We start from the raw sequence: 11,988 nt of genomic DNA, 5'->3' as shown, positions 1-11,988 counted from the left end.
AAAAATTTAAAATTTTCTTAAACATAAAATAACCTTCAAAGTCTGCCATAAAATATCCCAACCAAGTCCCCCATAAGACATGGTTATTCAAAATACTTCAATATAATTTGCTCACAAAAGGTTTGCTCAAAGTGTTTCCCTCAAAACATGAAATCAGAGTAAAATAACATTGGCATAAATACATAAACATTGCGGTCCTCAGGTTAGCCTCCCGTTCAGTCCAAGCCTGCCCCATGGTCGCCACCTCCTGTCTCCTCAACAACATACTCACCTGCATCGATCAAGTCTAGTGAGTCTAAAGACTCAACACGTATAAACTGGGAAATAGCGAGTACTACATAATAAAACCGCATGCAACTTTAAAATAGAACATACATACTTAAACTTGAATTTGCGTACTAAAACTTGAACATACATACGTAACATAGACGTGCCATAACGTGAAAACTTGTCATAAAGATACTGCATACTAGAACATACATAACTTCATCATTTTGCGTAGAGGCATGTTTCAAAGCAAGTGACCCATAACATAATAAATGCCTGATCAGACAAACCACGGTACTGGGCTGACAGGGACGTATCCACTGCCACATACATGAGATCCCCGTTCATAATTTAACGGGCTGGTTGGTCCTCGTTCATAATTTAACGCTTTCCAACCTCGATCTAACCCGTTCATAATTTAACGGGCGGATTGGTCCCCGTTCATAATTTAACGCTTTCCAATCCTAAACATAAATTGGTCACAAGACATTTAGCATACCTCAAAAACTTAAAATATTTACTTGCACGTCACACATACTTACTTGGTGTTGTGGAGTTCGTTGGGCCTCGATCGGGGCCCTTGCTGCACATACTGACCATGATTTAACATGCTTAACTCGCATAACTTAGACGTAAGTAATCATGCTCCCTTATGAGTTCAATCATGTGGGGACCCGGACGCTAATCGTGTTCTTAATCATTATAGGGACTAATTAATCAATTAGAAAACAGGGTCTAAATTTTTTTTTTTAAAATGCGGAACGTAGTGAAATCAAACATATATACATCTCAGTATAAAAGTACAAGTCCTGTACTACATACATTTATTCAACTAAGGTTTAACAACTAATATCAAGTGTCCAACCCTATCTCTAATCCAAGTCCGGAGCCTCCACTCTAATCACGATATTTCCTCATCTCCTCGACCCTGAACCTGTCCCACCTGTTGTCATGCACACATACAAAATAAGACAACAGCCGGATAACTCAGGTGAGAATAAATCCCAGTATAAACAATGTAACCATGCAATCATATAAAAACATATACAAAAGCATATAACAAATATCATTCACATGCAGCCAATCAACAAATATGAATGATATAAAACTGTAAATCAACTAGTCATCACAGAATCGACTCAAACAACGCGTCGTCTCATACTCGACTCAACTCTAACCTAGGGATCCCAATGTCTGGATATTGATAATTATATCGAATCTCAGTCGATAGGAATGAATCAACCCTAAACGGCATCGATATAATTCATATATCCAGTGTCTGGGCGAAACAGCCGCAGAATTGACGAATCAGTCAAGAATTAAGCGAATCAGCCAATAATTAGAAGAATCAGTCAGTAATTAAGCGAATCAGCCAAAGTTTAGACGAATCAGTCGATAACTAGACGAATCAGCCAATAACCAGACGAATCAGCCGGTGACTAGGCGAATCAGCCAAAGTTTAGACGAATCAGTCGATAACTAGACGAATCAGCCAATAACCAGACGAATCAGCCGGTGACTAGGCGAATCAGCCAATGACTAAACGAATCGGTAGTCAATACATGCAGTGGCTATAAATCAATAGACTATAAACATCAATCTCATCAATTACAAATATCAATGTAATAAACTAAGTATGTGATTTAGGGAGACTCGAGTCAAACCTCACTCGAGTTGTGCAATCCCAACTCAACATTAATTTATACCTTTTTTTCTGATACTCTGACTCTGTTGAAGTCTCGAACTCAAAGCCTGTCAATACTCAATCTGACAATAACAATATCGAGGGTACGGTATCAATACACCACTCAAACAACACTGGATATAATCAAAATTCAATCAAATTCTGTTTCAACAGCACAACGTCATAGTCTCAATATACCCAGCAATATCATCTCAGTCAGATATCAATTCTAACATCTCATATTTGATAACAATTAAATTCTGATATCAAATCGATTCCAAAATAACTTCGAAAATCATAACAATTCCATATGGTATTTATTCTTCAGTTCGGTTTCGATTATACGATGTCTAACATGACCAGAAACATCATATAAGAATCATATAAGATTCAGACAATACCATAATTTCAAATCATATCAAAACGTAGTAAAACTTACGTCTAGTTGTAGCTTACATCGATAGGAACTCAATACCGAAGTCGGATTCAAAATCAGATAGACGGATTTCTCACATAAGGCGTAAGGATTTTCGGAGCTTCTCTGAATCTTTCTTCACGATTCTTTCCTTCGTTTTCTTGTTTTTGACTGAAGACTCATGTATATATATATATATATACATACTCGCACATGCAGAAGGACGGGTGGCTCAATGTGCATACTGCACGTCTCGCGCATATGCGCGAGACCTACGGGTCTCGTGGATACACTTCTCGGCAGCTCGCGCATATGCGCAACTCATCTCCGCGCATATGCGCGAGGTCCTCTGGACTTCGCTTGTACAGGCTCGCGCATATGCGCGACTCACTTCGCGGATATGCGCGAGGTCCTCTGCCCATGTCGCGCATATGCGCGCATCTGTGCCACGCATATGCGCGAGGGCTACTGTTCCTCGCACATTTTCATGCATTATCTCGTCTTTCCCGATCCGATCCTTTCCGTCTATAATCATATCAATTATTCCCAAATCATTTCAGATTAATAGGATAAAATTCTCGGGCCTTACAAATCAATTCCTTAGGACGTTCTAAAGTTCCCATGACTCGACCTTGTAAATCATTGTACTAAACCTTGACCTCAAACCTCAAAGCATACCATAATTTTTTTTTCCAAAATATGAAGTACATGGACCCCGTGCCCAGGTCCGGCTCCGGGTCCGTGTAGGTACTGTAAAATGCGTGTGCAGAAAAAGGGGAGACACGGACCCCGTGCTTTGGTCCGTGTAGGGGTCCGTGTAGACTCTGTAAAATGTGTCGGGCAGAAAGGAAGGGGCACGGACCCCGTGTCAGGGTCCGTCAAAAGGTTCGTGTAGACTCGGTAAACTGACACTTTGGAAAGAACAAATGCACGGACCCCGTGCTTGGGTCCATGTGAGGGTCCATGTACCTGCTGTGACCGCGAACTTACGAAAGTTTCTGTACATGTTATGCTATACACTCTAGACTCGCTTACCTGGGCTAAGAATCGACACCACGAGACCATCTTAGGCTACTATGTCCTTGAATCAAGCCTATACTATTGCCCAAAAACACCCACATGTCACAAGCAACCCAATAAACCCGTGAGTGCGACTTTTGACAACAACTGTTTATGTGCCCATTCAATCTCTCAAGTGCCTAACGACACGAAACGAAACCGCAATAATCATCTTAACAACATGCTAACCATACCTAGATGCAGCAACGATCGCCCGTCGATTCCCAACGAAGCCTGCAACATAGAAACTTCAAGAACACAATTTTCGTAAAAGTCGCAGTTTGAGCAGTCCCACAAAAAACACCATAACTCACACAATTTTCACCCAAAAATCTCAAATTTTATATCAAATCGAAGGCATTGAAAAGTTCTACAATTTTCTAGTTGAAAGTTTTCTCGAAATATCGACTGAAAATTCGCAGTTTCAACCAGAACAGTAAAACGTGATTTTTGATTCCTAAAATGGTTTCAAAAGTGATCCCAACACAATTGCTCAAACTTCTACACGTCGCACACATGGTTTTACGCATAAATAACAACGCACGCATAATATGACATGATCGATGCATCAAGAACAGAATATACGTGCCTTTTGATATATATAAATACCGAACGACGTCACCGAAGCGGAGATAGAAGCGAGGTTGATCCGGGACGATTGTGCAACGATTTTCTTGCCACAAAATACACGAAACTCGCTGGAAAATTATTGGAGAAAGGGGCGGCAGCTTTCTCCTCCAAGAACCCTAGTTTTCTTTCTTTTAAAAATCTGAAAAATAAAAGTGTGTGTGTGTTGTGTGTTTTTACGTGCAGTGTGTGTGTTTGGCTAGATTAGGGGATTAAAATTTGGCTTATTAAATAATTAACATACTAATAAAATGCTAATTTAAATGCTAGTTAAAATGTTACTCGATTAACAAATTAAATAGAATACTATATCTACACTTTTTTTAAATATAATCCCCTAATTGGAATAAAACACACTAAATTTTAAACAAACTCTTAATTTAAAATAACACACACCAAAAGGCTAATTTTAAAAGTTTTAAACTCTTAAACCACTACATACGTAAATTAGGCTTTAAAATGCTAAGTTAAATAACTTTATTTAAAATGCCCATCCATAACTTAAAATAAAATACCACATTTTTAAATTGCCAGAAATCGTCACCGGGTCTTTTCCTCAATCCCGCTTCGAATGAACGCCTGAAACATGAAACTCGAAAAATATTTTAACGTGCATCACCTAAACATAAATAATTTAAAATAATGCATTCAAATAAATCATGCATGGCTTAAAACTCATTTTAAAATTAATTAAATGATTTACTAATTAAATAAATGCATGGGTTATACGTGTACTGAATTTGTGCACTACAGTTCCTCCCCCACTTATAAAAATTTCGTCCTCGAAACTAAGTCTTACCGAACAACTCCGGGTAGCGAAGTCTCATATCTGCTTCTGATTCCCAAGTGGCCTCTTCCACCGATTGATTTAGCCACCGGACTTTGACTAGCTTAGTCACTTTATTCCGGAGCCTACGCTCTTGCCTGTCTAGGATTTGGACTGGTTTTTCCTCGTAAGACAAGTCTGGAGTCAGCTGCAACGGCTCATAACTCAGAATGTGCGAAGGATTAGCCAGATATTTCCTCAGCATCGAGACATGGATGGAACACATTGTGCACCCCGGCCAGATTCGGCGGAAGGGCAACACGATAGGCTAATGTCCCAACTCTGTCCAAAATTTCGAACGGTCCAATAAATCTCGGACTCAGCTTGCCTCTCTTCCCAAATCTCATCACCCCCTTCATAGGTGCTATCTTGACGAAAACGTGATCACCAACGGCAAATTTGAGATCGCTCCTCCTCTTATCAGCATAACTCTTCTGACGGCTTTGGGCAGTCTTCATTCTGTCACGAATCTTGACCACCACGTCTGCTGTCTGCTGAACTATCTCTGGACCAAGTTCTGCTCTCTCACCAACTTCATCCCAATGAACTGGTGATCTGCACTTCCCCCCATACAACGCCTCATAGGGAGCCATACCAATTGATGATTGGAAGCTGTTGTTGTATGTGAACTCCACTAGAGGTAGTCTAGACTCCCATGTTCCTTGAAAATCAATCATGCAGGCTCTCAGCAAATCCTCTAAAATCTGAATCACTCGCTCAGACTGACCATCTGTCTGCGGGTGAAAAGCTGTACTGAAAAGCAACTTCGTTCCCATGGCTGCATGTAAGCTCTTCCAGAAGGACGATGTGAATCTCGGGTCCCTGTCGGACACAATTGAAACTGGGAATCCATGTAGACGGACTATCTCTCTGATATAAAGCTCCGCATACTGCGTCATGGAGAAAGTCGTCTTCACTGGTAGAAAATGCGCTGACTTAGTGAGTCGGTCCACTATAACCCAAATAGAATTCGATCCTCTGACTGACCTCGGCAACCCAACCACAAAATCCATAGTAATGTTCTCTCATTTCCACTCTGGGATAGGAAGTGGCTTAAGCATTCCTGCTGGCCTCTGATGCTCTGCCTTCACCTGCTGACAAGTGAGGCATTCTGACACAAATCGGCGGATGTCCCTCTACATCCCTGGCCACCAATACAAAATCTGGAGGTCCTTATACATCTTGGTACCTCCCGGATGGATAGAATACGGAGATGCGTGTGCCTCTGTCAAAATATCATGTCTGATCGATTCACCACTAGGCACCCACATTCTACCTCTGTATCTCACAATGCCGTCTGTTACTGTGTAAAGAACACTGCCCTTGGCTTCATCTTTCAGTCTCCATTTCTGTAGCTGCTCATCTGAAGACTGTCCTGCTCGAATACGGTCTAGCAAATCATATTTGACTGTCAGATTAGACAGCCTAGGGGCTCTGCCCTCAAGATAAATCTCTAGACCAAACTTCTGAATCTCAGACTGAAGAGGTCTCTGCACTGACAACTAAGCTAACTGCCACTTTCCTGCTCAATGCGTCTGCGACAACATTAGCCTTTCCCGGATGGTAGCTAATTTCACAGTCATAATCTTTCACAAGTTCCAACCACCGTCTCTGTCTCATATTCAACTCTTTCTGCGTGAAGAAATATTTGAGACTCTTATGATCGGTGAAAATCTGGCATTTCTCGCCGTATAGGTAGTGTCTCCAAATTTTCAGTGTGAAGACAACGGCGGCTAACTCCAGATCGTGAGTCGGGTAATTCTTCTCGTGCACCTTCAACTGCCTGGAAGCATAAGCTATGACCCGACCCTGCTGCATCAATATTGCGCCTAACCCGAGCTTAGATGCATCGGTATATAATACGAAATCTCCTTGCCCTGACGGCATGGCTAGCACCGGCGCAGAAATAAGAGCTTGCTTCAACGTATCAAAGCTCTTCTGACACTCATCACACCATACGAATTTAGCATTCTTCTTGGTCAGGGAAGTGAGTGGCACTGCTATGGATGAAAATCCCCGAATGAGCTTACGGTAGTAACCGGCTAAACCCAGAAAACTGCGGATTTCTGATGCGTTCTTCGGCTCAACCCATTCCTTGACAGCTGCTACTTTCGCTGGATCCACCTCGATTCCACTGCCAGATACTATATGCCCCAAAAATGCAACTTTCTGCAGCCAAAACTCGCACTTACTAAACTTCGCAAACAACTTGCGACTCTGCAGAACGTGTAAAACTGTCATTAAGTGTTGGTTGTGGTCCTCATGGCTCTTCGAGTATATGAGAATGTCGTCAATAAACACGATGACGAACTGATCCAGGTAGGGTTGAAATACTCGGTTCATGAGGTCCATGAAAATAGCTGGAGCATTTGTCAGTCCGAACGGCATCACCAAGAACTCGTAATGCCCGTATCTTGTCCTAAAAGCTGTCTTGTGGACATCTGCATCCTTCACTTTCAGCTGATGGTACCCTGATCGAAGATCTATCTTAGAGAACACGGTAGCTCCCTGTAATTGATCGAACAAGTCTTCGATTCTAGGCATCGGGTACTTATTCTTGATCGTTACCTTGTTCAGCTCACGGTAATCGATGCACAGTCTCATGCTCCCGTCTTTCTTTTTCACAAAAAGTACTGGTGCGCCCCACGGTGAGGAATTGGGGCGGATGAATTCCTTGTCGAGAAGCTCCTGGATCTGCTGCTTGAGTTCTAACATTTCAGCTGGAGCTAATCTGTACGGTGCTTAGAGATTGGCACTGTGCCTGGCATGAGATCGATTGAAAACTCCACCTCTCTCTCTGGTGGAAGGCCTGTGACGTCGTCAAGAAAGACGTCTGGGAAGTCTCTGACTACTGGCACATCTGATAGCGATGGAGTGGGCATGTCGGGTGCTGCGATAATGCTGGCCAAGAAAGCTTGACACCCCTTAGAAATTAGTCTCCTCGCCTGCATGCACGAAATCATGCGAGGGAAACTCCTCCATCTAGCTGGCTCAAATAGGAACTGCTCCATGCCCAGCGGTCTGACCAACACTGATCTCTTCTGAAAATCGATCAGAACTCTGTTCTTAGTCAGCCAGTCCATTCCCAGTATGATGTCGAATTCTGGCATTGGCAATAGGATTAAATCTGCATATACTAGGTGGCCATGCAGTTCTAGATCGATATCTCTGACCGCACTGGTAGCTAACAACTCTTCCCCTTATGGGACTGTCACTGAAAAGTTCACGTCTAGGCCAATGGACTTGAGATCCAAATGATTAGCAAACGTCTCCGATATAAAGGAGTGAGTGGCTCCTGAATCTATCAGTGCCGTTGTTGCTAATCTCTTTATAAAAATGTTTCCTGAGAGATGCGTTAGCACAACACAAACTTATATCCCAAAATTACTATCATAAACCTCAAGCATAATAGAACTCAATATCCCAAGGCACACAAAATATTACTGGCACGCTAATAATCCCAAGCAAATTTCCACATGCATGGCAAAATAATACTGAGATTAGGTAGAAAAGGTTACCGGTCAGTAGTGTAGTGTCTGGGTTCGCCTCCTGAGCATGCATGGCGAAAACTCTCCCTTGAGTCGGTTGCTTCCACTGCGGGCACTCCTTCAGCATGTGGTCGCTAGCTCCACACTTGAAGCACTTGCCTGATCCATATAAGCACTGCCCCGGGTGCTGGCGATTGCATTTAGGAGACACTGGGTAAGAAACGGGCTTCTGAGGCGCCCCCTGCTGCTGAATTGGACCCTTGCCCTTTGGTGGTCCATGATAAGGCTTCTTCCCTGGCGGCCCCTGATACGGTTTCTTGAACTGGGGCCAATGATGCTGCTGCTGCTGGTGTTGCGGCGCTTGATAGGGCCTCTTGCTCTGCCTGTCAGCCTCAATGTCTCTTTGGTCCTGCTCTGCCGCTAAAGCTCTAGATACTGCGACGGCATACGAAGTAGGGCGGCTACTCTCACATCACGGCGCAAGATCGGCCGCAGTCCATCCATGAAATGCCTCAGTTTTGCTTGGGCATCATTCGCAATGAGGGGTACGAAGTAACACCCCCTCTCAAACTTTCTGACAAAATCTGCCACACTACTGTCTCCTTGTCTCAGCGTCATAAATTCCCTGGTCAGGCGAGAGCGTACTTCTTCAGTGAAGTACTTGGCGTAGAACACCTCTTTGAATCCGTTCCACGATAGAGTCCGCAAGTTTACTGCCACTGATGCACTCTCCCACAATAATCTAGCATCCCCTGACAGCAATAATGTAGCACATCTGACCCTGTCAGCGTCAGTCAGCTCCATAAAGTCGAATATTACTTCGATGGACTTGATCCATCCCTCAGCTACCATCGGGTCAGTAGTACCCGAAAACTCCTTCGGACTCATCCTCCTGAACCTCTCATATACTGCCTCTGGTCTAGGCCTCTCCTCGGGGCCTACAGCAGTCTGGTTCCTCGCAAACTGTGCGAAGAATTGCGTCATACCAGCAAGCATCTGCGCCTGCATATCTGGAGGTGGTGGTGGAGGATTGGCTCTTCCCTCATCTCGAGGCTCTCTGTCCTCCTCCCTAGCTTCCTAGTTAATCATACGTCTAGGAGGCATACTGTTCCAATGAATTACCCAACACGTAAACCCAACATGCATGAATATGATATAAATGACATACGATTCACGAAATTTGAACTTAAACATGAACATGCTGAAATCATGGCTCAATGAATACTACGTAGCATAAATTTTTGAAACTTAAAAACTTACAGACTTGAGGTGTGACCTCGTGAGCTTCTTGCGGTTGGCGGTAGGCGTAACCCTTTACAAGAACACCGCTCTGATACCAACTGTAAAGTACCATACTTTTCATACTCAAAATTTTCGGAAAAATTGAAAATTTTCTTAAACATAAAATAACCTTCAAAGTCTGCCATAAAATATCCCAACCAAGTCCCCCATAAGACATGGTTGTTCAAAATACTTCAATATAATTTGCTCACAAAAGGTTTGCTCAAAGTGTTTCCCTCAAAACATGAAATCAGAGTAAATTAACATTTGCATAAAAACATAAACATTGCGGTCCTCAGGTTAGCCTCCCGTTCAGTCCAAGCCTGCCCCTTGGTCGCCACCTCCTGTCTCCTCAACAACATACTCACCTGCATCGATCAAGTCTAGTGAGTCTAAAGACTCAACACGTATAAACTGGGAAATAGCGAGTACTACATAATAAAACCGCATGCAACTTTAAAATAGAACATACATACTTAAACTTGAATTTGCGTACTAAAACTTGAACATACATACGTAACATAGACGTGCCATAACGTGAAAACTGGTCATAAAGATACTGCATACTAGAACATACATAACTTCATCATTTTGCGTAGAGGCATGTTTCAAAGCAAGTGACCCATAACATAATAAATGCCTGATCAGACAAACCACAGTACTGGGGTGACAGGGACGTATCCACTGCCACATACATGAGATCCCCGTTCATAATTTAACGGGCTAGTTGGTCCCCGTTCATAATTTAACGCTTTCCAACCTCGATCTAACCCGTTCATAATTTAACGGGCGGATTGGTCCCCGTTCATAATTTAACGCTTTCCAATCCTAAACATAATTTGGTCACAAGACATTTAGCATACCTCAAAAACTTAAAATATTTACTTGCACATCACACATACTTACTTGGTGTTGTGGGGTTCGTTGGGCCTCGATCGGGGCCCTTGCTGCACATACTGACCATGATTTAACATGCTTAACTCGCATAACTTAGTGTCGCTTGATTTCTTAATTGCTTGCAAGTGCACAACGTCAAGTTGTAATAAAATGTATTTTCGAGTATAAGTGTCGATCCCACGAGGAGTACGTATTTAAATGTATATTAATGCTTGCAATTAAAATAGTCTCAATTTTATTTAGAAAAATCAATTGAAAGATTTTTATGCACCAATAACTAAATTGAAAATAAATTTAATTATATTATAACATCAAACTTTTTATAACAAATAACTATGAAATAAAAGATCTAGAGGTCCGATTTCACGCAACTATCCACCATGTGTTATTTTGTGTAGCTATATTATAAATGTCCTTATTATACATTAGCCAAGAATTCTAAATTATCTACTCCCTCTCCCGAGTGCTAAGTAGATACTAATTATCTAACAAAGGATTGTAACGTCCCCGTCAACAATCTATAATTAAATAACACAATAAGCAATAGCTTCTTTTAATGGCTTCAATAGCAATATATGTCTTCCCGAACTATATAAATACCATCGATGTATTTTTCCCTTTCTTGTTTATAAATTCCCTTTTCCAAGTGATAAATTATAAACATAAGAATCATTCAAGATATGGCCAATAAAATGAAAGCATTAAGATTGGAAAAATACAAATGAACAATAAGGAAAACTTATATAGCATAATTCATAAATCCCAACACATGGTGTCTAGTTTTGTTCCATCATTCCTCTAGAAATAAGAATTAGTTCATAATAAAAATAACACAACAACACATGAATCTTAAACAAGACATATCAAATAAAAATAAAGAAAGAAGAACTTAGAACAAGAGATTTGGAGTGCAATGAAATTTCTGTCCAGAAATGTGCAATAGATTTCCAAGGATGATGAACTTGAGCTTCAATCCTTTCTTTGTAGCCTCCTCTCCTTTCCTTTGCTCCCCCATACCCTAGATGGTGAATAATAGAAGCCTTTTGTAGTCCAGACAAACTTCCCCACGCAGCACACCATTTTCCTCTTCTTTTATTCGAAGTCCACAAAGTTACAGATTTTTCGGACTCTGTTTTGCGAAGGACCGCGGGTGCGGTGAAAGAAGGACCACGGGTGCGGTGTTGTTTCGGAGAAACTTTCAGTCTCGGAATTCAGTGACCGTGGGTGCGGTGAAAGAAGGACCGCGGGTGCGGTCATGCTTCGACAGAATCTTTTATTTCTATCTTCAGGGACCGCGGGTGCGGTCCATATGATACCGCGGGTGCGGTCATACTTCGGCCATTTTATCTTTTGCACTACTCTAATTCAACAATTTGCTACTCCAAATTCTATTCTAAGCTTCCAAACTACAACAACAAAAACAACAACAAATCACATAAAACCT

This window comes from Primulina tabacum, chromosome 17 (genome assembly GCF_025594145.1).
Source record: "Primulina tabacum isolate GXHZ01 chromosome 17, ASM2559414v2, whole genome shotgun sequence".
NCBI classification, from domain to species: domain Eukaryota; kingdom Viridiplantae; phylum Streptophyta; class Magnoliopsida; order Lamiales; family Gesneriaceae; genus Primulina; species Primulina tabacum.
Note: the sequence above shows the minus strand (reverse complement) of the source record.